The sequence below is a fragment of the Pleurodeles waltl genome, chromosome 1_1 (assembly GCF_031143425.1).
Source record: "Pleurodeles waltl isolate 20211129_DDA chromosome 1_1, aPleWal1.hap1.20221129, whole genome shotgun sequence".
NCBI classification, from domain to species: domain Eukaryota; kingdom Metazoa; phylum Chordata; class Amphibia; order Caudata; family Salamandridae; genus Pleurodeles; species Pleurodeles waltl.
The window spans coordinates 759,016,107-759,042,498 of record NC_090436.1 but is presented as its reverse complement, the minus strand read 5'-3'; positions in this window follow the sequence as shown (position 1 = coordinate 759,042,498).

Genomic DNA, 26,392 nt, shown 5'->3' with positions numbered 1-26,392 from the left:
GAGAGGAGCCACAAATTTCCGTCCACTCAGAGTTCCCCCACGTCTCCCGATAAAAATAATACCTCACTTGTGTGGGTAGGCCTAGCGCCCGCGACAGGAAAGGCCCCAAAGCGCAACGTGGACACAGCCAAATTTTTGAAGGAAAACAGAGGTGTTTTTTGCAAAGTGCCTACCTGTAGATTTTGGCCTGTAGCTCAGCCGCCACCTAGGGAAACCTACCAAACCTGTGCATTTCTGAAAACTAGAGACCTAGGGGAATCCAAGATGGGGTGACTTGTGTGGCTCGGACCAGGTTCTGTTACCCAGAATCCTTTGCAAACCTCAAAATTTGGCTAAAAAAACACATGTTCCTCACATTTCTGTGGCAGAAAGTTCTGGAATCTGAGAGGAACCACAAATTTCCTTCCACCCAGCGTTCCCCCACGTCTCCCGATAAAAATGATACCTCACTTGTGTGGGTAGGCCTAGCGCCCGCGACAGGAAACGCCCCAAAGCGCAACGTGGACACAGACAAATTTTTGAAGGAAAACAGAGGTGTTTTTTGCAAAGTGCCTACCTGTAGATTTTGGCCTGTAGCTCAGCCGCCACCTAGGGAAACCTACCAAACCTGTGCATTTCTGAAAACTAGAGACCTAGGGGAATCCAAGATGGGGTGACTTGTGTGGCTCGGACCAGGTTCTGTTACCCAGAATCCTTTGCAAACCTCAAAATTTGGCTAAAAAAACACATGTTCCTCACATTTCTGTGGCAGAAAGTTCTGGAATCTGAGAGGAACCACAAATTTCCTTCCACCCAGCGTTCCCCCACGTCTCCCGATAAAAATGATACCTCACTTGTGTGGTAGGCCTAGCGCCCGCGACAGGAAAGGCCCCAAAGCGCAACGTGGACACAGACAAATTTTTTAAGGAAAACAGAGGTGTTTTTTGCAAAGTGCCTACCTGTAGATTTTGGCCTGTAGCTCAGCCGCCACCTAGGGAAACCTACCAAACCTGTGCATTTCTGAAAACTAGAGACCTAGGGGAATCCAAGATGGGGTGACTTGTGTGGCTCGGACCAGGTTCTGTTACCCAGAATCCTTTGCAAACCTCAAAATTTGGCTAAAAAAACACATGTTCCTCACATTTCTGTGGCAGAAAGTTCTGGAATCTGAGAGGAACCACAAATTTCCTTCCACCCAGCGTTCCCCCACGTCTCCCGATAAAAATGATACCTCACTTGTGTGGGTAGGCCTAGCGCCCGCGACAGGAAACGCCCCAAAGCGCAACGTGGACACAGACAAATTTGTGAAGGAAAACAGAGGTGTTTTTTGCAAAGTGCCTACCTGTAGATTTTGGCCTGTAGCTCAGCCGCCACCTAGGGAAACCTACCAAACCTGTGCATTTCTGAAAACTAGAGACCTAGGGGAATCCAAGATGGGGTGACTTGTGTGGCTCGGACCAGGTTCTGTTACCCAGAATCCTTTGCAAACCTCAAAATTTGGCTAAAAAAACACATGTTCCTCACATTTCTGTGGCAGAAAGTTCTGGAATCTGAGAGGAGCCACAAATTTCCTTCCACCCAGTGTTCCCCCACGTCTCCCGATAAAAATGATACCTCACTTGTGTGGGTAGGCCTAGCGCCCGCGACAGGAAACGCCCCAAAGCGCAACGTGGACACAGCCAAATTTTTGAAGGAAAACAGAGGTGTTTTTTGCAAAGTGCCTACCTGTAGAGTTTGGCCTGTAGCTCAGCCGCCACCTAGGGAAACCTACCAAACCTGTGCATTTCTGAAAACTAGAGACCTAGGGGAATCTAAGATGGGGTGACTTGTGTGGCTCGGACCAGTTTCTGTTACCCAGAATCCTTTGCAAACCTCAAAATTTGGCTAAAAAAACACATGTTCCTCACATTTCTGTGGCAGAAAGTTCTGGAATCTGAGAGGAGCCACAAATTTCCGTCCACTCAGAGTTCCCCCACGTCTCCCGATAAAAATAATACCTCACTTGTGTGGGTAGGCCTAGCGCCCGCGACAGGAAAGGCCCCAAAGCGCAACGTGGACACAGCCCAATTTTTGAAGGAAAACAGAGGTGTTTTTTGCAAAGTGCCTACCTGTAGATTTTGGCCTGTAGCTCAGCCGCCACCTAGGGAAACCTACCAAACCTGTGCATTTCTGAAAACTAGAGACCTAGGGGAATCCAAGATGGGGTGACTTGTGTGGCTCGGACCAGGTTCTGTTACCCAGAATCCTTTGCAAACCTCAAAATTTGGCTAAAAAAACACATGTTCCTCACATTTCTGTGGCAGAAAGTTCTGGAATCTGAGAGGAACCACAAATTTCCTTCCACCCAGCGTTCCCCCACGTCTCCCGATAAAAATGATACCTCACTTGTGTGGGTAGGCCTAGCGCCCGCGACAGGAAACGCCCCAAAGCGCAACGTGGACACAGACAAATTTTTGAAGGAAAACAGAGGTGTTTTTTGCAAAGTGCCTACCTGTAGATTTTGGCCTGTAGCTCAGCCGCCACCTAGGGAAACCTACCAAACCTGTGCATTTCTGAAAACTAGAGACCTAGGGGAATCCAAGATGGGGTGACTTGTGTGGCTCGGACCAGGTTCTGTTACCCAGAATCCTTTGCAAACCTCAAAATTTGGCTAAAAAAACACATGTTCCTCACATTTCTGTGGCAGAAAGTTCTGGAATCTGAGAGGAACCACAAATTTCCTTCCACCCAGCGTTCCCCCACGTCTCCCGATAAAAATGATACCTCACTTGTGTGGGTAGGCCTAGCGCCCGCGACAGGAAACGCCCCAAAGCGCAACGTGGACACAGACAAATTTTTGAAGGAAAACAGAGGTGTTTTTTGCAAAGTGCCTACCTGTAGATTTTGGCCTGTAGCTCAGCCGCCACCTAGGGAAACCTACCAAACCTGTGCATTTCTGAAAACTAGAGACCTAGGGGAATCCAAGATGGGGTGACTTGTGTGGCTCGGACCAGGTTCTGTTACCCAGAATCCTTTGCAAACCTCAAAATTTGGCTAAAAAAACACATGTTCCTCACATTTCTGTGGCAGAAAGTTCTGGAATCTGAGAGGAGCCACAAATTTCCTTCCACCCAGTGTTCCCCCACGTCTCCCGATAAAAATGATACCTCACTTGTGTGGGTAGGCCTAGCGCCCGCGACAGGAAACGCCCCAAAGCGCAACGTGGACACAGCCAAATTTTTGAAGGAAAACAGAGGTGTTTTTTGCAAAGTGCCTACCTGTAGAGTTTGGCCTGTAGCTCAGCCGCCACCTAGGGAAACCTACCAAACCTGTGCATTTCTGAAAACTAGAAACGTAGGGGAATCTACGATGGGGTGACTTGTGTGGCTCGGACCAGGTTCTGTTACCCAGAATCCTTTGCAAACCTCAAAATTTGGCTAAAAAAACACATGTTCCTCACATTTCTGTGGCAGAAAGTTCTGGAATCTGAGAGGAGCCACAAATTTCCGTCCACTCAGAGTTCCCCCACGTCTCCCGATAAAAATGATACCTCACTTGTGTGGGTAGGCCTAGCGCCCGCGACAGGAAAGGCCCCAAAGCGCAACGTGGACACAGCCAAATTTTTGAAGGAAAACAGAAGTGTTTTTTGCAAAGTGCCTACCTGTAGATTTTGGCCTGTAGCTGAGCCGCCACCTAGGGAAACCTACCAAACCTGTGCATTTCTGAAAACTAGAGACCTAGGGGAATCCAAGATGGGGTGACTTGTGTGGCTCGGACCAGGTTCTGTTACCCAGAATCCTTTGCAAACCTCAAAATTTGGCTAAAAAAACACATGTTCCTCACATTTCTGTGGCAGAAAGTTCTGGAATCTGAGAGGAGCCACAAATTTCCATCCACCCAGCGTTCCCCCACGTCTCCCGATAAAAATGATACCTCACTTGTATGGTTAGGCCTAGCGCCCGCGACAGGGAACGCCCCAAAGCGCAACGTGGACACAGCCAAATTTTTGAAGGAAAACAGAGGTGTTTTTTGCAAAGTGCCTACCTGTAGATTTTGGCCTGTAGCTCAGCCGCCACCTAGGGAAACCTACCAAACCTGTGCATTTCTGAACACTAGAGACCTAGGGGAATCCAAGATGGAGTGACTTGTGTGGCTCGGACCAGGTTCTGTTACCCAGAATCCTTTGCAAACCTCAAAATTTGGCTAAAAAAACACATGTTCCTCACATTTCTGTGGCAGAAAGTTCCGGAATCTGAGAGGAGCCACAAATTTCCTTCCACCCAGCGTTCCCCCACGTCTCCCGATAAAAATGATACCTCACTTGTGTGGGTAGGCCTAGAGCCCGCGACAGGAAACGCCCCAAAGCGCAACGTGGACACAGCCAAATTTTTGAAGGAAAACAGAGGTGTTTTTTGCAAAGTGCCTACCTGTAGATTTTGGCCTGTAGCTCAGCCGCCACCTAGGGAAACCTACCAAACCTGTGCATTTCTGAAAACTAGAGACCTAGGGGAATCCAAGATGGGGTGACTTGTGTGGCTCGGACCAGGTTCTGTTACCCAGAATCCTTTGCAAACCTCAAAATTTGGCTAAAAAAACACATGTTCCTCACATTTCTGTGGCAGAAAGTTCTGGAATCTGAGAGGAGCCACTAAATTCCTTGCACCCAGCGTTCCCCCACGTCTCCCGATAAAAATGATACCTCACTTGTGTGGGTAGGCATAGCGCCCGCGACAGGAAAGGCCCCAAAGCGCAACGTGGACACAGCCACATTTTTGAAGGAAAACAGAGGTGTTTTTTGCAAAGTGCCTACCTGTAGATTTTGGCCTGCAGCTCAGCCGCCACCTAGGGAAACTTACCAAACCTGTGCATTTCTGAAAACTAGAGACCTAGGGGAATCCAAGATGGGGTGACTTGTGTGGCTCGGACCAGGTTCTGTTACCCAGAATCCTTTGCAAACCTCAAAATTTGGCTAAAAAAACACATGTTCCTCACATTTCTGTGGCAGAAAGTTCTGGAATCTGAGAGGACCCACAAATTTCCTTCCACCCAGCGTTCCCCCACGTCTCCCGATAAAAATGATACCTCACTTGTATGGTTAGGCCTAGCGCCCGCGACAGTAAACGCACCAAAGCGCAACGTGGACACAGCCAAATTTTTGAAGGAAAACAGAGGTGTTTTTTGCAAAGTGCCTACCTGTAGATTTTGGCCTGTAGCTCAGCCGCCACCTAGGGAAACCTACCAAACCTGTGCATTTCTGAAAACTAGAGACATAGGGGAATCCAAGATGGGGTGACTTGTGTGGCTCGGACCAGGTTCTGTTACCCAGAATCCTTTGCAAACCTCAAAATTTGGCTAAAAAAACACTTGTTCCTCACATTTCTGTGACAGAAAGTTCTGGAATCTGAGAGGAGCCACAAATTTCCTTCCACCCAGCGTTCCCCTACGTCTCCCGATAAAAATGATACCTCACTTGTGTGGTAGGCCTAGCGCCCGCGACAGGAAAGGCCCCAAAGCGCAACGTGGACACAGCCAAATTTTTGAAGGAAAACAGAGGAGTTTTTTGCAAAGTGCCTACCTGTAGATTTTGGCCTGTAGCTCAGCCGCCACCTAGGGAAACCTACCAAACCTGTGCATTTCTGAAAACTAGAGACATAGGGGAATCCAAGATGGGGTGACTTGTGTGGCTCGGACCAGGTTCTGTTACCCAGAATCCTTTGCAAACCTCAAAATTTGGCTAAAAAAACACATGTTCCTCATATTTCTGTGGCAGAAAGTTCTGGAATCTGAGAGGAGCCACACATTTCCTTCCACCCAGCGTTCCCCCACATCTCCCGATAAATATGATACCTCACTTGTGTGGGTAGGCCTAGCGCCCGCGACAGGAAACGCCCCAAAGCGCAACATGGACACAGACAAATTTTGTAAGGAAAACAGAGGTGTTTTTTGCAAAGTGCCTACCTGTAGATTTTGGCCTGTAGCTCAGCAGCCACCAAGGGAAACCTACCAAACCTGTGCATTTCTGAAAACTAGAGACCTAGGGGAATCCAAGATGGGGTGACTTGTGTGGCTCGGACCAGGTTCTGTTACCCAGAATCCTTTGCAAACCTCAAAATTTGGCTAAAAAAACACATGTTCCTCACATTTCTGTGGCAGAAAGTTCTGGAATCTGAGAGGAGCCACAAATTTCCTTCCACCCAGCGTTCCCCCACGTCTCCCGATAAAAATGATACCTCACTTGTGTGGGTAGGCCTAGCGCCCGCGACAGGAAACGCCCCAAAGCGCAACGTGGACACAGACAAATTTTTGAAGGAAAACAGAGGTGTTTTTTGCAAAGTGCCTACCTGTAGATTTTGGCCTGTAGCTCAGCCGCCACCTAGGGAAACCTACCAAACCTGTGCATTTCTGAAAACTAGAGACCTAGGGGAATCCAAGATGGGGTGACTTGTGTGGCTCGGACCAGGTTCTGTTACACAGAATCCTTTGCAAACCTCAAAATTTGGCTAAAAAAACACATGTTCCTCACATTTCTGTGGCAGAAAGTTCTGGAATCTGAGAGGAGCCACAAATTTCCTTCCACCCAGCGTTCCCCCACGTCTCCCGATAAAAATTACACCTCACTTGTATGGTTAGGCCTAGCGCCCGCGACAGGAAACGCCCCAAAGCGCAACGTGGACACAGCCAAATTTTTGAAGGAAAACAGAGGTGTTTTTTGCAAAGTGCCTACCTGTAGATTTTGGCCTGTAGCTCAGCCGCCACCTAGGGAAACCTACCAATCCTGTGCATTTCTGAAAATTAGAGACCTAGGGGAATCCAAGATGGGGTGACTTGTGTGGCTCGGACCAGGTTCTGTTACCCAGAATCCTTTGCAAACCTCAAAATTTGGCTAAAAAAACACATGTTCCTCACATTTCTGTGGCAGAAAGTTCCGGAATCTGAGAGGAGCCACAAATTTCCTTCCACCCAGCGTTCCCCTACATCTTCCGATAAAAACGATACCTCACTTGTGTGGGTTGGCCTAGCGCCCGCGACAGGAAACGCCTCAAAGCGCAACGTGGACACAGACAAATTTTTGAAGGAAAACAGAGGTGTTTTTTGCAAAGTGCCTACCTGTAGATTTTGGCCTGTAGCTCAGCCGCCACCTAGGGAAACCTACCAAACCTGTGCACATCTGAAAACTAGAGACCTAGGGGAATCCAAGATGGGGTGACTTGTATGGCTCGGACCAGGTTCTGTTACCCAGAATCCTTTGCAAACCTCAAAATTTGGCTAAAAAAACACATGTTCCTCACATTTCTGTGGCAGAAAGTTCTGGAATCTGAGAGGACCCACAAATTTCCTTCCACCCAGCGTTCCCCCACGTCTCCCGATAAAAATGATACCTCACTTGTATGGTTAGGCCTAGCGCCCGCGACAGTAAACGCACCAAAGCGCAACGTGGACACAGCCAAATTTTTGAAGGAAAACAGAGGTGTTTTTTGCAAAGTGCCTACCTGTAGATTTTGGCATGTAGCTCAGCCGCCACCTAGGGAAACCTACCAAACCTGTGCATTTCTGAAAACTAGAGACATAGGGGAATCCAAGATGGGGTGACTTGTGTGGCTCGGACCAGGTTCTGTTACCCAGAATCCTTTGCAAACCTCAAAATTTGGCTAAAAAAACACTTGTTCCTCACATTTCTGTGACAGAAAGTTCTGGAATCTGAGAGGAGCCATAAATTTCCTTCCACCCAGCGTTCCCCTACGTCTCCCGATAAAAATGATACCTCACTTGTGTGGTAGGCCTAGCGCCCGCGACAGGAAAGGCCCCAAAGCGCAACGTGGACACAGCCAAATTTTTGAAGGAAAACAGAGGAGTTTTTTGCAAAGTGCCTACCTGTAGATTTTGGCCTGTAGCTCAGCCGCCACCTAGGGAAACCTACCAAACCTGTGCATTTCTGAAAACTAGAGACATAGGGGAATCCAAGATGGGGTGACTTGTGTGGCTCGGACCAGGTTCTGTTACCCAGAATCCTTTGCAAACCTCAAAATTTGGCTAAAAAAACACATGTTCCTCACATTTCTGTGGCAGAAAGTTCTGGAATCTGAGAGGAGCCACACATTTCCTTCCACCCAGCGTTCCCCCACATCTCCCGATAAATATGATACCTCACTTGTGTGGGTAGGCCTAGCGCCCGCGACAGGAAACGCCCCAAAGCGCAACATGGACACAGACAAATTTTGTAAGGAAAACAGAGGTGTTTTTTGCAAAGTGCCTACCTGTAGATTTTGGCCTGTAGCTCAGCAGCCACCAAGGGAAACCTACCAAACCTGTGCATTTCTGAAAACTAGAGACCTAGGGGAATCCAAGATGGGGTGACTTGTGTGGCTCGGACCAGGTTCTGTTACCCAGAATCCTTTGCAAACCTCAAAATTTGGCTAAAAAAACACATGTTCCTCACATTTCTGTGGCAGAAAGTTCTGGAATCTGAGAGGAGCCACAAATTTCCTTCCACCCAGCGTTCCCCCACGTCTCCCGATAAAAATGATACCTCACTTGTGTGGGTAGGCCTAGCGCCCGCGACAGGAAACGCCCCAAAGCGCAACGTGGACACAGACAAATTTTTGAAGGAAAACAGAGGTGTTTTTTGCAAAGTGCCTACCTGTAGATTTTGGCCTGTAGCTCAGCCGCCACCTAGGGAAACCTACCAAACCTGTGCATTTCTGAAAACTAGAGACCTAGGGGAATCCAAGATGGGGTGACTTGTGTGGCTCGGACCAGGTTCTGTTACACAGAATCCTTTGCAAACCTCAAAATTTGGCTAAAAAAACACATGTTCCTCACATTTCTGTGGCAGAAAGTTCTGGAATCTGAGAGGAGCCACAAATTTCCTTCCACCCAGCGTTCCCCCACGTCTCCCGATAAAAATTACACCTCACTTGTATGGTTAGGCCTAGCGCCCGCGACAGGAAACGCCCCAAAGCGCAACGTGGACACAGCCAAATTTTTGAAGGAAAACAGAGGTGTTTTTTGCAAAGTGCCTACCTGTAGATTTTGGCCTGTAGCTCAGCCGCCACCTAGGGAAACCTACCAAACCTGTGCATTTCTGAAAATTAGAGACCTAGGGGAATCCAAGATGGGGTGACTTGTGTGGCTCGGACCAGGTTCTGTTACCCAGAATCCTTTGCAAACCTCAAAATTTGGCTAAAAAAACACATGTTCCTCACATTTCTGTGGCAGAAAGTTCCGGAATCTGAGAGGAGCCACAAATTTCCTTCCACCCAGCGTTCCCCTACGTCTCCCGATAAAAATGATACCTCACTTGTGTGGGTAGGCCTAGCGCCCGCGACAGGAAACGCCTCAAAGCGCAACGTGGACACAGACAAATTTTTGAAGGAAAACAGAGGTGTTTTTTGCAAAGTGCCTACCTGTAGATTTTGGCCTGTAGCTCAGCCGCCACCTAGGGAAACCTACCAAACCTGTGCACATCTGAAAACTAGAGACCTAGGGGAATCCAAGATGGGGTGACTTGTGTGGCTCGGACCAGGTTCTGTTACCCAGAATCCTTTGCAAACCTCAAAATTTGGCTAAAAAAACACATGTTCCTCACATTTCTGTGGCAGAAAGTTCTGGAATCTGAGAGGAGCCACAAATTTCCTTCCACCCAGCGTTCTCCCACGTCTCCCGATAAAAATGATACCTCACTTGTGTGGGTAGGCCTAGCGCCCGCGACAGGAAACGCCTCAAAGCGCAACGTGGACGCAGCCAAATTTTTGAAGGAAAACAGAGGTGTTTTTTGCAAAGTGCCTACCTGTAGATTTTGGCCTGTAGCTCAGCCTCCACCTAGGGAAACCTACCAAACCTGTGCATTTCTGAAAACTAGAGACCTAGGGGAATCCAAGATGGGGTGACTTGTGTGGCTCGGACCAGGTTCTGTTACCCAGAATCCTTTGCAAACCTCAAAAGTTGGCTAAAAAAACACATGTTCCTCACATTTCTGTGGCAGAAAGTTCTGGAATCTGAGAGGAGCCACAAAATTCCTTCCACCCAGCATTCCCCCACGTCTCCCGATAAAAATGATACCTCACTTGTGTGGGTAGGCCTAGCGCCCGCGACAGGAAACGCCCCAAAGCGCAACGTGGACACAGCCAAATTTTTGAAGGAAAACAGAGGTGTTTTTTGCAAAGTGCCTACCTGTAGATTTTGGCCTGTAGCTCAGCCGCCACCTAGGGAAACCTACCAAACCTGTGCACATCTGAAAACTAGAGACCTAGGGGAATCCAAGATGGGGTGACTTGTGTGGCTCGGACCAGGTTCTGTTACCCAGAATCCTTTGCAAACCTCAAAATTTGGCTAAAAAAACACATGTTCCTCACATTTCTGTGGCAGAAAGTTCTGGAATCTGAGAGAACCCACAAATTTCCTTCCACCCAGCGTTCCCCCACGTCTCCCGATAAAAATGATACCTCACTTGTATGGTTAGGCCTAGCGCCCGCGACAGGAAACGCCCCAAAGCGCAACGTGGACACAGACAAATTTTTGAAGGAAAACAGAGGTGTTTTTTGCAAGGTGCCTACCTGTAGATTTTGGCCTGTAGCTCAGCCGCCACCTAGGGAAACCTACCAAACCTGTGCATTTCTGAAAACTAGAGACCTAGGGGAATCCAAGATGGGGTGACTTGTGTGGCTCGGACCAGGTTCTGTTACCCAGAATCCTTTGCAAACCTCAAAATTTGGCTAACAAAACACATGTTCCTCACATTTCTGTGGCAGAAAGTTCTGGAATCTGAGAGGAGCCACAAATTTCCTTCCACCCAGCGTTCCCCCACGTCTCCCAATAAAAATGATACCTCACTTGTGTGGGTAGGCCTAGCGCCCGCGACAGGAAACGCCCCAAAGCGCAACGTGGACACAGCCAAATTTTTGAAGCAAAACAGAGGTGTTTTTTGCAAAGTGCCTACCTGTAGATTTTGGCCTGTAGCTCAGCCGCCACCTAGGGAAACCTACCAAACCTGTGCATTTCTGAAAACTAGAGACCTAGGGGAATCCAAGATGGGGTGACTTGTGTGGCTCGGACCAGGTTCTGTTACCCAGAATCCTTTGCAAACCTCAAAATTTGGCTAACAAAACACATGTTCCTCACATTTCTGTGGCAGAAAGTTCTGGAATCTGAGAGGAGCCACAAATTTCCTTCCACCCAGCGTTCCCCCACGTCTCCCAATAAAAATGATACCTCACTTGTGTGGGTAGGCCTAGCGCCCGCGACAGGAAACGCCCCAAAGCGCAACGTGGACACAGCCACATTTTTGAAGGAAAACAGAGGTGTTTTTAGCAAAGTCCCTACCTGTAGATTTTGGCCTGTAGCTCAGCCGCCACCTAGGGAAACCTACCAAACCTGTGCATTTCTGAAAACTAGAGACCTAGGGGAATCCAAGATGGGGTGACTTGTGTGGCTCGGACCAGGTTCTGTTACCCAGAATCCTTTGCAAACCTCAAAATTTGGCTAAAAAAACACATGTTCCTCACATTTCTGTGGCAGAATGTTCTGGAATCTGAGAGGAGCCACAATTTCCTTCCACCCAGCGTTCCCCCATGTCTCCCGATAAAAATGATACCTCACTTGTGTGGGTAGGCCTAGCGCCCGCGACAGGAAACGCCCCAAAGCGCAACGTGGACACAGCCAAATTTTTGAAGGAAAACAGAGGTGTTTTTTGCAAAGTGCCTACCTGTAGAGTCTGGCCTGTAGCTCAGCCGCCACCTAGGGAAACCTACCAAACCTGTGCATTTCTGAAAACTAGAGACGTAGGGGAATCCAAGATGGGGTGACTTGTGTGGCTCGGACCAGGTTCTGTTACCCAGAATCCTTTGCAAACCTCAAAATTTGGCTAAAAAAACACATGTTCCTCACATTTCTGTGGCAGAAAGTTCTGGAATCTGAGAGGAGCCACAAATTTCCTTCCACCCAGAGTTCCCCCACGTCTCCCGATAAAAATGATACCTCACTTGTGTGGGTAGGCCTAGCGCTCGCGACAGGAAACGGCCCAAAACACAACGTGGACACATCAAATTTTTTCATAGAAAACAGTGCTTACCTGTGGATTTTGGCCTCTAGCTCAGCCGGCACCTGGGGAAACCTAGCAAACCAGCGCATTTTTTAAAACTAGAGACCTAGGGGAATCCAAGATGGGGTGATTTGCGGGGCTCTGACCAGGTTCTGTTACCCAGAATCCTTTGCAAACATCAAAATTTGGCCCAAAAACACTTTTTCCTCTCATTTCGGTGACAGAAAGTTCTGGAATCTGAGAGGAGCCACAAATTTCCTTCCACCCAGCGTTCCCCTAAGTCTCTCCATAAAAATGGTACCTCACTTGTGTGGGTAGGCCTAGCGCCCACGAAAGGAAATGGCCCAAAACACAACGTGGACACAACATATTTTTTCACAGAAAACAGAGGTGTTTTTTGCAAAGTGCCTACCTGTGGATTTTGACAAGGGGGGGGAAATGCCCTAAAATAAATTTGCATCCCCAACCCCCACCCCCCCACCAGGAGCGACCCTTGCCTACGGGGTCGCTCCCCCTGCGTGACATTGGCGCCAAAAAATAAATCCCCGGTGCCTAGTGGTTTCTGCCCCCTTGGGGGCAGATTGACCTAAAATCGACCAATCTGCCCCCAAGGGGGGCAGAAATGCTCTAAATACAGTTTGCCCCCCAGGGGAGCGACCCTTGTCTGATGGGTCGCTCCCCATCTCTAAAAAAACCACACAAAACAAATTTGACCTGGCGCCTACAGGTTTCTGTCCCCCCTGGGGGCAGATCGGCCTAATAATAGGCCGATCTTCCCCCAGGGCGGGCAGAAATGGCCTAAAATAAATTTGCATACCCAACCCCCGCCCCCCCACCAGGAGCGACCCTTGCCTACGGGGTCGCTCCACCTGCGTGACATTGGCGCCAAAAAACAAATCCCGGTGCCTAGTGGTTTCTGCCCCATTGGGGGCACATTGACCTAAAATCGACCCATCTGCCCCCAAGGGGGGCAGAAATGCTCTAAATACAGTTTGTCCCCCAGGGGAGCGACCCTTGTCTGATGGGTCGCTCCCCATCTCTAAAAAAACAAACAAACAAAAAACAAAACAAAAAATTGCCCTGGCGCCTAGAGGTTTCTGCCACCCCTGGGGGCAGATCAGTCTAATAATAGGTCGATCTTCCCCCAGGGGGGGCAGAAATGGCCTAAAATAAATTTGCCCCCCAGAGGAGCCACCCTTGTCTGATGGGTCGCTCCCCATCTCTATAAAAACAAACAAACAAACCAAAAAACACAAAAAAAAAAATTGCCCTGGCAACAAGAGGTTTCTGCCCTGGCCGATCTGCCCCCAGGGGGGGCAGAAATGGCCTAAAATAAATTTGCCCCCCCACCAGGAGCGACCCTTGCCTACGGGGTCGCTCCCCCTGCGTGACATTGGCGCCAAAAAACAAATCCCCGGTGCCTAGTTGTTTCTGCCCCCTTGGGGGCAGATTGACCTAAAATCGACCACTTCTGCCCCCAAGGGGGGCAGAAATGCTCTAAATACAGTTTGCCCCCCAGGGGAGCGACCCTTGTCTGATAGGTCACTCCCCATCTCTAAAAAAAAAAAAAAAAAAAAAAAACACCCCAAAAAAATTTGCCCTGGCAACAAGAGGTTTCTGCCCCCAGGGGGGAGCAGAAATGGCCTAAAATAAATTTGCCCCCCCAACCCCCACCCCCCCACCAGGAGCGACCCTTGCCTACGGGGTCGCTCCCCCTGCATGACATTGGCCCCAAAAAACAAATCCCCGGTGCCTAGTGGTTTCTGCCCCCTTGGGGGCAGATTGACCTAAAATCGACACTTCTGCCCCCAAGGGGGGCAGAAATGCTCTAAATACAGTTTGCCCCCCAGGGGAGCGACCCTTGTCTGATGGGTCGCTCCCCATCTCTAAAAAAACAAAAAAAAAAAAAAAAACACAAACAAAAAATTTGCCCTGGTGCCTACAGGTTTCTGCCCCCCCTGGGGGCAGATCGGCCTAATAATAGGCCCATCTGCCCCCAGGGGGGGCAGAAATGGCCTAAAATAAATTTGCCCCCCGAACCCTCACCCCCCCCGGAGCGACCCTTGCCTACGGGGTCGCTCCCCCTGCGTGACATTGGCGACAAAAAACAAATCCCTGGTGCCTAGTGGTTTCTGCCCCCTTGGGGCAGATTGACCTAAAATCGACCAATCTGCCCCCAAGGGGGGAAGAAATGGTCTAAATACATTTTGCCCCTCCAGGGGAGCGACCCTTGTCCAAGGGCTCGCTCCCCATCTGTAAAACAAAAAAACAAAAAAATCCCTGGTGCCTAGTGGTTTCTGCCCACCATGGGGGGCAGAAATGGCCTAAAATAATCCCCCCCCCCAGGGAGCGACCCTTGCCTAAGGGGTCGCTCCCCTTGCGTGAAATTCACGCAAAAAAAAAACTCCCTGGTGTCTAATGGTTTCTGCCCCCCTTGGGGGCAGATTGGCCTCATCAAAATAGGCCAATCTGCCCCCAAGGGGGGCAGAAATGGCCTAAATATATATTGCCCCGTAGGGGAGCGACCCTTGCCTAAGGGATCGCTCCCCACCTAAAAAAAAAGGGAACATCACAAAAAAAAAAAAAGCTCCCTGGTGCCTAGAGGTTTCTGCCCCCGGGGGGGCAGAAAAGGCCTTCCCAAAAAAATGCCCCCCCTGGGAGCGACCCTTGCCCAAGGGGTCGCTCCCGTTGCGTGAAATTCGCGCGCAAAAAAAAACTCCCTGGTGTCTAATGGTTTCTGCCCCCCTTGGGGGCAGCATTTCTCTTTCAATCGCGATGGGGGAGACCCTGTGACTAATCAGCGCGCGCTCGCGCCCAGACGTCACGGGGGGGTGGGGGGGGGTGGGGGGTGGGAGGGGAAGGGCTTCCCCTTCCATCCCTGACTTGGGGGGGTGGGGGGGAACCCCACAGAGGGAGCGCTAGCGCTCCCTCTGGGCTCTGTGCACAGGATGTTATGGTTACGTCCTGGGCACAGCAGCACTTTGCCTCAGGACGTAACCATTACGTCCTGGGCACAGAAGGGGTTAAGAGCCATTAATCCATTGCGTGTTTTCTGCTTACAAGAAAGAAACATTTCAGCAAACCAGCACTGACAGGGATTAGGGTTAAATCATATCTCTGTTCTTGGTTAAACTTTCATGTTTCTAAGTAAACATAATGTGCTGTGTTACACAATTGGTTTTATCAATGCTTGTTTTACCAATGCTTGTTTGTTAAAGTGAGCACTTGTACACATGTGCTTCTAATTGGGTGTGGTGTAGACATGTGCTTCTAATTGGGTGTGGTGACTCATCCACATGTGTGGAAACTCAACTGCTTTCCTGTTTGGCTATAAATAGCAGAGTTAAGCATGCCTCCCTGCTTGGCTTTGTTTTGCTTCCTGATCTCAGCATCTGATTTGGCAGTCCAGCCCCTGCTGTCATCCTCGTATTCAGGACTTTTGAGGCAATTCTTTTCTTCCTTCCTGTACCAGCTGACACCAGGCATTCCTCCAGCACTCCGGAAAAGACTGTAGCTAGGTGACTAGTATTCTCCAGGGAGTTTGTTCTTTGAGCGCTGCGCTTTCCTAGAACAGCTGGTGTATTTCAGACCTCGTATTTTGGCAGAGGGCTTATCTTGAAGAGACAAATGCATTTCTGAACATTCTTCATTATTATTGCAGTTACTTGCCTAAATGTGCTTCAGGAAATCTGCTTGAGCTCAAGTACTACAAAACGTGCAATTTTAAAAGAGCATTTACGTAACTTTTCTTTCTCTGATAGCATAACTTTTGGATTTAAATTGTGTCATTCATGCCTGTGTTTCAGGTTTGAGGAATTTGCTTTTTGAAGGGTTTTTCACACACACAGTGAAACCAAATCAAACTGTGCCACCCTAACTGTTTAAACCCAGAGTGAACATTTGTTTCTCTTGGATTGTTTTTGTTTCTTTTAGTTTAACCCTATGCATGCAGGAAAGTTATACGTGATATAATTAATGCCCTTGTTTGTCTTTCTTGTGCATGATAAGGTCAACCACAGTTCTAATTGTAGTGTGCAACAGTGAATCTCTGTGAAGCCAGCCCTAGTGTTGCAGTACTTATTGTTGTGTACTCAGTTTAGGTTTTTGGTAATGCAGTGTTAGTAATTGTGCCAACAGTTATTATTATCCAAGAAAAGTGCTGGAGCATCCCGGTGTTGTTCTACCGCTCCCGTGCCCATATCAGAAAGAGCGATTCAGTTTCAAGGAAGTTGAGTGCACTAACTCTACTATCACTCTGTCAACAATGACCTGCCCCCCAAAGGTACAGAGTGCCTGGCTGGACAGTCAAGACATGGCAGTGTTTTGTCTTTTTCTTTTCCATTCCCCCTTTCCTTTTGGGACACCTGCTGGGGTTTCTGTGTCCACCAGGAAGTGCCCAGAGGTGTTCCAGGAGGTGGGGGGGCATACCATCACCCCTGCAGACATTCTGCTTTTCAGGTGAGTGGCCCCATCTCGACACAGGGGCGTCTGTTGATGATGCTGGAGTTGATGTCACTTGCGGCACTGGACTGGGGCTGCAGCATGGGTTGGGATACTGCTTTGTGTACCTCCAGAGCAGTGACCCCAGGCCACGATGTAGGCAGTGGCGTCGTTGTCACCGTAGAGCGTCATCGTCGGGGATACCGAAGCTGCAGTGTGAAGCAAGGCAATGCGAGATGAGGGGCCCACAGGTCATGGTTCACACAGCGGCTTGGTGACAGTGTCAGGTGGCATAGGTGAGACCAGAGTTGTGGTGCCAAGCCAGGCACGGCCCTGTGTGGTGACATTAGGTTACGGTGCAGACAGTAGTGTCATGGACAGCATTCTTGTGGTTTTTCTTCTGTTGCATCACAAAACAGGCAGATTCATTTTGAAGTCTTTGATATGCCTGAGACTTCCAACAGGAGGCAAGCTCTACTTCAAGCCCTTGGAGAAACTTCACAAGCAGGATACTCAGCAAAGTCCAGTGTTTGTCTTCTCCACAGCAGAAGCAGCAACCACAGGCCAGGCCAGCAAAGCACACACAGTAAAGGGGCAGTACTCCTCCTCACAGCTCTTCAGCTCTTTTCCTCGGCAGAGGTTACTCTTTATCCAAAAGGGATTTAAAAGTCTGAGGTTTGGGGTCCACTACTTATACTCATTTCTGCCTTTGAACTAGGCAAACTTCAAAGGAAAGTCTCTGTTGTTCACAAGATCCTGCCTTGCCCAGGCTTGGATCCACACTCCAGGGGGTCGGAGTCTCCATTGTGTGAGGACAGGTACAGCCCTTTCAGGTGCAGGTGTGAGGTCCTCCCTCCCACTCTAGCCCAGGAAGACCAATCAGGATATGCAGAACACACCTAAGCTCCCTTTGTATCACTGTCAAGAGTGAATTCACAACCAGCCTAACTGTCAGTCTGACCCAGACGTGGATTCAGTGGCCAAGCAGAGGAACATATTGGTTACTTAAGAAATTGCCCACTTTCTACAAGTTGCATTTTCAAACTGGCAATCTACAAAACAACTTCACTAAAAGATGTATTTTTAAATTGTGCGTATAGAGACCCCAAGCTCCAAATCTCTATTTGTTCCCAATGAGAAATTACATTTAAAAGGAATTTAAATGCAATCCCCATGTTAACCTATGGAAGAGATAGGCCTTGCAATAGTGAAAATTGAATATGGCAAGATTTTACTATCAGGACATGTAAAACACACTAACACAGAGGGGCGGTCCCTCTGCTATGATAGAGGAGCATCGCCCCACTGAGGAAAAGCAGGAAAATAAAGGGATGATAAAAGTATTTTATTATCCTTTTATTTTGCTGCCTTCGTAGGGCAGGATGGGGCCAGCCTCCTCCACGTCAAGTGGAGGAGGAGTGGTATATGCGCTTCTCAGTACTCCTTCTAAGTACTCATGTCAACATGTCACTTTGGCAGGCTGCCGAAGGCCGGCCAAACTGACATGCAACACTTAGAAACTCTCCACTCAGCTGTATTTACAGCTGGGTGGAGACCAAACGCAGCCCCCCACTCTCCCCCTGAGCAGCATTTCTGCCCACTCAGGCCAATCATGGCACTTTGTCATTGGTTGGGGAGAGAAGACAAAGTTGCTGGAGCAAAGCAGCGCATCACGGAGGGACAGGTAAGTTTATCTTTTTATTTTACTGCCCCCTCCTGCACACCCAGCTTTGCTCGTTGAATCCCCAGTCCCCCTATCCCTTCCTGGTAGCAGCTGCAACTGCTAACACATGTCCTATCTTTAAATACACTGCACCCTGCCCACGGGGCTGCCTTGGGCCTACTTTAGGGGTGACTTATATGTAGTAAAAGAGATGGTTTTGGCCTGGCAAGTGGGTGCACTTGCCAAGTCAAAATGGCAGTATAGAACTGTACAAACAGACACTGCAGTAGCAGGTCTGAGACACGTTTACAGGGCTTCTCATTGGGGTGGAACAATCAGTGCTGCAAGCCCACTAGTAGCATTTGACTTACAGACCCTAGGCACACATGGTCCAAATGTTATGCAGTTCAGTGCAAGGGAATAAATGTTAAGGGGGTGGGATCCAAATGTACTTCTCATACGAAATGTTGCTGGCACAACTGCTGAGTATGTCATTGGTTGAGAGCCTATGTAACCTTCCAGAACTGCAAAGTGTGTCATTTCCATGGCAAGAGGAGGAACATGAGGCATTTTCACAGACACAGGGAACTGTTGCACAGCACCATTAATGGCAGAAATTGCACATAGATAACACCCTAGATCATTTGCTGCAGTTGAACAGGAGAAAAACACAGATGACATTGAGGGGCATATTTAAGAGCCTGTAGTGCCAACGAAGCATCATTTTTCATGATGCTTTGGTGGCGCAATGCCTTGCGCCATAATTACACTTATTGTGGCTTACCGCCACCTTGTAAATACGTCCCCTTCACACGCAGCCCTTTGCGTGGAAGAAGAGTGCAATGGGTGTTGCTGTGAGCTGGCCACAGCAACACCCATTGCATTTTGACGCTCCCTCAGATTTACAAGGCTTCTTAAACCTGAGGCAGTGCCAAAATCTAACACCACCCCAGGGGTGACCTTAGCAAGGTGCAACGAGGAGGAATACTTTTATTCCTCTGCGTTTTTTGCTTTTTCTATGTGTGCTGCATTCTGCAGCATGCATAAACAAGAGCACAAACCCAGAAACTATTGTTTATATGCTGGAAGGTGTCCCTTCCTGCACATAAACAATCATTTCACAATGATGCTTTGGCACTTCTGTGTGTGCTGCATTCTGCAGCACATACAGAAGTGCCAAATTACCATTAGTGATTAGGGACACCTACCCGCACTTACTCAATCAAACCCCTCAATGGAGACATCCTTGCATGATGGTGCAAGGATGTATGCGTTGGTTCTAGGCAGCTCAATTTAGCGCCAGCGAAGGGGGAAACAGAGGGGTGGGCCGTATTCTAGTAAACACAATGCATCCCCGCATTTCTAAAGTGATACAGCATGGTGCTGCCAATTTTGTACAAATTACAATTTACAATTTTTGTAAATCTGGCCCTGAGTGCCTAAGGGAGACGGGAGGGCCTGAAAAACAGTCTGATGACTGTGAGTTTTTCATCCACACACTAGGTGATGAATAGTTCAATGCCAGGACAGTCAACTGAAAGATCTGTTATCAATAACTGAACAGGTATCTTGGGAGCATACTCTATTGGCTCTTCAATGATGCAATATCATCCTAAGTGAAAGCACAAGAAACAGTACAGGAGGTCCAGTATTGCCTCTTTCCTGCAGGAGTGGCAGAAAAAACCTCTTGGACACCATGAACAGGAAATACACCAGAATGTGCCACAAGTGTTTCTAGAATGATCAGAGGAGATCAACTCCCAAATGAGAATTCCTGTGCTGCATGCAGTGAAAGAAGAACAACTGGTGTGGGGAGCAAAATCATAGGACTGGTAAATGATTGAGGTTGATGAAAAATTTAGAAAGGCTATGGAACTGCATTTCATCAGGTCTTAGGAAAGTAATTGATAATGATGGTGGATTTTCTTCATTTGAAAGATGATATTGTGTAAAATACACATTGTGGAAAATAGTTGTTATGAAAATTTAAAAATACACAGTGTAAACTACAATTGACAGTGGAAACAGCACGGCGCTGACATACATCATATACATCATTATGGCTTCTTCAGACAGTTGGACTAAACCAATAAAGAATTGGCATGTTGCATGCCTAGATCGGGCAATAAATGAAGTCATGAAAAAATGGATAATTAAAGAACTTTTAATGTGGAACAATCTTTGTTTGATTAGAAACCAGGATGATTTGTGTGTGAATGTGATGTAGGTGTACCTCTGTTCTAGTTAACTCTATTGGGTGTAGTCTTTTGTGAACAGATCTGGTATAGCTTAGGAACAGATGGATTAAAGCTCCAGAAATTCACTGGTCCTGAGGTGCTATGGTTTGGCAAAATGTTGGTAATTAAAACATTGCAATTTTGGCATTATGAACATACTAAGGATTTAATCAGAAATGTATTTCGTGAGTATTCAATCGAAGAAGTGTGCAGCTTGCTAATATAAACTAACAGCAGAGCTGGGCAGAGCATGTTCCTGCAACTGCCCTTGGGAAGAAAGGTCCAGGGAGAGGATGGTTGGGAGAAAGATGAGAGGATAGTGGAAAGTGGCATCCTGATCTGCAAGCTGCCCCGCCCCTGAGTACTCTTCCAGCCATGATACTGCCAAAACCACACCATTGCCAATCAGTGAGCATCTTGCTCCTCCATCCATTCAGGGCTCAGCACTGGAATGCAGTTCCACCACTGGAAGGAGAGGGATTGATATAGTATCTAGGAATGGTTGGCAGAAATGAGATTCAGTGGAAATAGTTCATCAGACAGCACAGAACTCCTTCGAGCAATCAGTTTTATCACAATTAACAAAGGAAACTCAGAAAGTAAGTCTGCACCAAGCTTTTGAAACATTAAGGAACTGTAGATCAAAATCATGGACCTCATTACCCAAGACTGGTAGCATTTTCTAGCACGCCTGGTCCTTAGTAAGTAAACTTACAAGGGGATGCGTATAGGCCGATGAACCTTTTGGATCGCATGGAGTATCCTAGCCATGGAGTGACCAATGTCATCAATAATCAATGTAATCCATCAATAACTACTAAGAGAATCATTAAACATTAGACAATATATCAACATTTCATGAATAACCACAACTCAATAAACGTTTTAACAATTTTTATTTCCCTATTACTTACAATTCTAAACCATTGGATTAATTCAAACTTTATTCAATTATCTCATAGTTAATCCATTAGTGACCACCAATAACACAATCTAATCAGAACATGAGATAACATATGCTCTAATGCTTCAGCGTAAGCTAACAAAGGTGAATATATCAACATTAATAGCAGAGTTCAGCAATCAGTTTGTCAATCATTTGTCACTGTCAACGTCACCCAAAGGAACCTTACCTAACCCAGATTAACATTATCATGTGGGACTTCATGCAAAAACAATTTAGAACACAAATTTAGAAAACATCTAGCTAAAAGAAAAACTATTCAAACAGCGCAGTTGGTACCTAGAAAGAAAAGCACAAAAAGCTAACAGTCACATTGTCATAGCTACCTATCCACAGAATGGATCAACAAAACAGTCCTCGTCTTCAGGTCATCAATCGATCAGCAACGCATCAGGCTCTCAAGAGAATGAGCCCAATGACAAAATCTCGAATCGTGTCTTCCGACATCTAATATCTGCATCAGTTCTCCCCTCTCATGTGAAGTTTTTGCCCTTTGTCATGACTTTTTATTAAGGTTACCCAGTCCATCCCCCTAATTCCTAATTGGTCAGTCAATCACCAATTATTACTCTACCCAATAATATTAATTTTGCAAATCTATGAATTCTAATATTGCGTCGTTCTCAGTTCGTTGATTGGTTCACTGTACGATGTCCTCATCATCTGGCTCATCAGGTATTGAAATTGTTGCATCTTCTTCTCCAGTCAGTGTCTCTATTGTTCGAGTCCTGGGAAAGTACATATTGTCTGCTCCACACAACATATGTTGCAATTTGATTCACTCATCTCCTGTCCACCGGTACACTGCAGAAAATTCTAGCTAAGCAGACTTTATTAACATACGCGGTTCATGGTCAGTTCAACGCATCAACTTCTCTACAGTGAGCTAGTAATTCAGCTTCTGCATGAGGCCTGGCAACTAGGCCACATTTTCGGCTAAGTTAACTCTACAATATAATGCAAAACATAGGATATACATCTTAATATGACATATTACTTCGTTATTATTACTCTTTTTCATTATTTCATACATTTTTTTGTCATTTTTAGTATAATTCGTGAACATTGGCAGTCACTCTTCGTGGGCACATTTTCAAACGTGCACATTAATTTCTCTACTTTTAGGCCCGTATTTATACTTTTTTTGCGCCGCATTTGCGTCGTTTTTTGACGCAAAAACAGCGCAAACTTGCAAAATGCCATTGTATTTTGTAGGTTTGCGCCGTTTTGCGTCAAAAAGCGGCGCAAATGCGGCGCTAAAAAAAGTATAAATACGGGCCTTAATTTTTCTAGCAACATCTTGTTAATAAAAACATATAAACATTCATTAATAATTTCTAATTAGCATATCTGCTTTAACATATTCTTTAGCATTAATTATATGATATAGATTTGAATTGACTTACCCAAAGGTAAAGGATGCAAATCTCTGAAGTAAAACTGAGATAAACCAACATGTATGCTATATTATTGTTCCTTTCTACTAATATAAAGCTGAGGTAAAAAAATATCATTGGTGAGGAATGTCACATGCAAAACACCTATTAAATGATAGAGAAATTTCAGCCATCTACTTGTTGTAGGAGGCTGGCCTGGCTTGTAGTGGGTACCAGAGGTACTTACACCTTGTGCCAGGTCCAGTTATCCCTTATTAGTGTAGAAGAGGTGTTTCTAGCAGCTTAGGCTGATAGAAGGTAGCTATGGCAAAGCAGCTTAGGCTGAACTAGGAGACATGTAAAGCTCCTACTATACCACTGGTGTCATATGCACAATATCATAAGAAAACACAATACACAGAAGTACTGAAATAAAGGTACTTTATTTTTATGACAATATGCCAAAAGTATCTCAGTGAGTACCCTCAGTATGAGGATCGGTTATATACGCAAGATGTATGTACACAAACCAAAATTATGCAGGTAATAGCAAGAAAAGTAATGCAAGCAATGTAAAGTTACAGTAGATTGCAATAGGAGCACATTGGTATAGGGGCAACACAAACCATATACTCCAAAAGTGGAATGCGAACCACGAATGGACCCCAAACCTATGTGAGCTTGTAGAGGGTCACTGGGACTGTAAGAAAACAGTGAGGGTTAGAAAAATAGCCCAACCCAAGACCCTGAAAGGTAGGTGTAAAGTGCACCTACTACCCCCAGAGAGCACAGAAGTCGTGATAGGGGGATTCTGCAGGAAGAACAAACACCAGCAATGCAACAACAGTGGATTTCCGAACCTGAGTACCTGCAAGACAAGGGGACCAAGTCCAATAGTCGCAACAGTGTCGAGAGTGGGCAGGAGCCCAGGAAATGCCAGCTGAGGGTGCAAGGAAGCTGCCACCTGTTGGAAGAAGCTTGGAGTTCTGCACGAAAGAAGAGAGCTAGGACCTTCTCCTTTGGAAGATGGATGTCCCACGTCGCGATGAAGCTTGCAGACGTATTCCCACACAGAAAGACCGCAAACAAGCCTTGCTAGCTGCAAGGATTTTAGTAGAGGTTTTGGGTGCTGCTGTGGGCCAGGAGGGACCAGGATGTTGCCACTTGGAGGAGGAGACAGAGAGGGCACCCAGCAAGTCAGGGAACCCTCACAGAAGCAGGCAGCACCCGCAGAAGTACCTGAACAGGCACTTGGAAGGAAAGTGAACCAGAGTCCACCCGAAGTCACAAAAGGGAGTCCCACGATGCCGAAGGACAACTCAGAAGGTTGTGCACTGCAGGACAGAGTTTTGGGGACCCAGGCTTGGCTGTGCATGAAGGAAATACTGGAAGAGTGCACAGGAGCCGGAGCAGCTGCAAATCACGCGGTGCCCAGCAATGCAGTCTAGCATGGGGAGGCAAGGACTTACCTCCACCAAACTTGGACTGAAGAGTCACTGGACTGTGGGAGTCACTTGGACAGAGTTGCTGAGTTCCAGGGACCATGCTCGTCATGCTGAGAGGGGACCCAGTGGACCAGTGATGCAGTCTTTTGGTGCCTGCGGTTGCAGGGGGAAGATTCCGTCGACCCAAGGGAGGTATCTTAAGTGCTCCAGGTGCAGAGATGAGGCAGGCTACCCCCAGAGCATGCACCACCTGGAAACAGTCGAGAAAGCCGGCAGGATGAAGCGATACAAGGTTGCTAGTAGTCGTCTTGCTACTTTGTTGCGGTTTTGCAGGCGTCCTGAGCAGTCAGCGGTCGATCCTTTGGCAGAAGGTGAAGAGGGAGATGCAGAAGAACTCTGGTGAGTTCTTGCATTCGTTATCTGGTGAGATCCCCAAAGCAGAGACCCTAAGTAGCCAGAAAAGGAGGTCTGGCTACCTAGGAAGGAGGAATGGCTACCAAGAGAGGTAAGAGCCTATCAGAAGGAGCCTCTGACGTCACCTGCTGGCACTGGCCACTCAGAGCAGTCCAGTGGGCCACAGACACCTCTATTTCCAAGATGGCAGAGGTCTGGGGCACACTGGAGGAGCTCTGAGCACCTCCCCTGGGAGGTGCAGGTCAGGGAAGTGGTCACTCCCCTTTCCTTTGTCCAGTTTCGCGCCAGAGCAGGGCTGGGGGATCCCTGAACCGGTGTAGACTGGCTTATGCAGAGATGGGCACCATCTGTGCCCATCAAAACATTTCCAGAGGCTGGGGGAGGCTACTCCACCCCAGCCCATCACACCTATTTCCAAAGGGAGAGGGTGTAACACCCTCTCTCAGAGGAAATCCTTTGTTCTGCCTTCCTGGGCCAGGGCTGCCTGGAAACCAGGGGGGCAGAAACCTGTCTGAGGGGTTGGCAGCAGCTGCAGTGCAAACCCTGAAAAGGCAGTTTGACAGTACCCGGGTTCTGTGCTAGAGACCCGGGGGATCATGGAATTGTCCCCCCAATGCCAAAATGGCATTGGGGTGACAATTCCATGATCTTGACATGTTACATGGCCATGTTCGGAGTTACCATTGTGACGCTGTACATAGGTAGTGACTTATGTACAGTGCACGTATGTAATGGTGTCCCCGCACTCACAAAATCTGGGGAATTTGCCCTGAACGAGTGGGGGCACCTTGGCTAGTGCCAGGGTGCCCACACACTAAGTAACTTTGCACCCAACCTTCACCAGGTGAAGGTTAGACATATAGGTGACTTATAAGTTACTTAAGTGCAGTGGTGAATGGCTGTGAAATAACGTGGACGTTATTTCACGCAGGCTGCAGTAGCAGGCCTGTGTAAGAATTGTCAGAGCTCCCTATGGGTGGCAAAAGAAATGCTGCAGCCCATAGGGATCTCCTGGAACCCCAATACCCTGGGTATCTCAGTACCATATACTAGGGAATTATATGGGTGTACCAGTATGCCAATGTGAATTGGTAAATTTAGTCACTAGACTGTTAGTGACAAATTTGGAAAACAGAGAGAGCATAACCACTGAGGTTCTGGTTAGCAGAGCCTCAGTGAGACAGTTAGGCATCACACAGGGAACACATACATATGGGCCACAAACCTATGAGCTAGCAGGGTCCCAGTGACACATAACAAACATACTGACAACATAGGGTTTTCACTATGAGCACTAGGCCCTGGCTAGCAGGATCCCATTGAGATAGTGAAAACACCCTGACATATACTCACAAACAGGCGAAAAGTGGGGGTAGCAAGGCTAGAAAGAGGTTACTTTCTCACACAACACCCCCACCACCCCCAAATGAAGGAAATAAGGATAACCTTGGCCAGTTGAGTATTTATTGTCTATGTGGTGATAACTGAAGAGTAGCTCTGCAATAGACTGGTTACCCCCTTTTATCATCCACTATATGGTTACTTCCCTGTGGGGATGTAAACCACCCTGTTTGAAGTTTTTTAGCTAACCAACAATGTGAAGATATATTTTCAGAGTTCCTATCAGTAAGTTTTAGTTTAGAACATTGGGAATTGTCCACTGGACCAATTTCTAGTGATGAGAATGCCAGACAGGGATGCTGTCTCAGTAAACTGTAAACTTTGCACTTGTATAGCACGCTACTCACCCGTTAGGGTCTCAAGGCGCTGTACTCATACCGCTATGGAACCCCTCCTGGCTTTTCCCTGTGAGGTGCCCACTCCTGGGCACCCCCAGGGTGAAGCCAGGCATCCAAGC